Source organism: Aphanomyces astaci (assembly GCF_000520075.1).
Source record: "Aphanomyces astaci strain APO3 unplaced genomic scaffold supercont1.812, whole genome shotgun sequence".
NCBI classification, from domain to species: Eukaryota; Oomycota; class Saprolegniomycetes; order Saprolegniales; family Verrucalvaceae; genus Aphanomyces; species Aphanomyces astaci.
Genome location: NW_009799075.1, coordinates 4,078 through 5,318, shown reverse-complemented (window position 1 = coordinate 5,318; position 1,241 = coordinate 4,078). Strand labels below are relative to the sequence as shown.

Here is a 1,241-nt window from a genome sequence, read left to right as displayed (position 1 = left end):
CGATCTTCTTCGAAGTTCGGTCCTCGTCTTCGTACGCAGCCCTTGTTATCCGGATTCCCCAGGGGAGGGACGGATAAATCCTTGCGGAAATAATCCGGGGAAGCCGGGGATCGAACCCACGACCTTTGAGTTAAGAAACCGATGCTCTACCACCTGAGCTATTCCCCCCCCTCTGCGTTGGTCGGTATTCAGATTTCTTGAACGGTTTTCCATGGAGTACCAATCTAACTAAGTTACATGTTGTGTATACTGATTCAAGTCACATGCGGTATGTCTCGGACAAGGTTGTCAAACCCGTACTGTACACAAAATAAGCGGGATGCGCCTATTGATGACCCACCATACACTCCGTCCATGTGGAAGGGAATAATTCCCTCATTAAAACAGTTCCACTGATGTTTTGACCCGAAATGCTGTTGCAATGAGGGAATTATTACATCCGGATACACCTTTTCGCCAGCAGCCATGTAACCTGGGACTCCGTCCTACCACCGATGAGTACATACGATGAATCTCCGGGGTTAACTGCATCGCTAGGGGTTAGCTATCGCTAACCACTGAGATGTTTAAACCCTCGTAAGAGGTGAGCTGGTCGGAGCATACAAAGTTCCATATAAACACTCGTTGAAATAGTATTTCGGGTCAAAACAACAGAGGAGCTGTTTTAATGAGAGAATTGAACTGTGGAAGGTCATGGATTTGTAAATGCCATGATCGTAAGACAGCATATTTTGGCCAAAAAGCCTGTCGAAAAAGTCAAGTAGTGAGAGTGGTTAGGGTGACTTTTCAAAAGCACACTGATCGGTACACTACAGTACCTCTTGGACAATATCCGGAGAATTGTCGCACAACGCCACGTTTGAGGAATCCTCAAAATACCCTAAATAACACGATGAATGGCTGGGGTCCTGCAGCGAGCGCGTGGATAAGAGATAGCGCCATAAGACGCTGCAGCGAGAGCCTGGTGACCCGAAGTAAACGTGCATAGTGTACTTCACGCCACTAGCCTCCCGCAGCAGCGCTTTTGTGACAGACAGCCTACACTACACGCTCCCATAGTTGTGTGCCCTTCCAATTGATCCTGCCTGGGTCTTATTTGGAGCTGTTTATACATGATATCTTGAACTTGTAATTACATCGTACGGTGAGGAAAGGATATTCCTCGTTTGCGACTCCAACGGAAGGCATTGGGCGGCTAGGACACCCAGCACGTCCACGTCCATTTTCAGTCGGTTCTTGAT

At 47.8% G+C, this 1,241-nt stretch overlaps 1 pseudogene across 1 annotated transcript; it reads right to left on the bottom strand.

Moving 5' to 3' along the window:
• Positions 1-95: 95 nt before the first annotated feature.
• H257_19573 lies at positions 96-168 on the bottom strand (annotated as a pseudogene). The gene has a single exon. The product of its transcript is annotated as a tRNA-OTHER (tRNA).
• Positions 169-1,241: the final 1,073 nt, after the last annotated feature.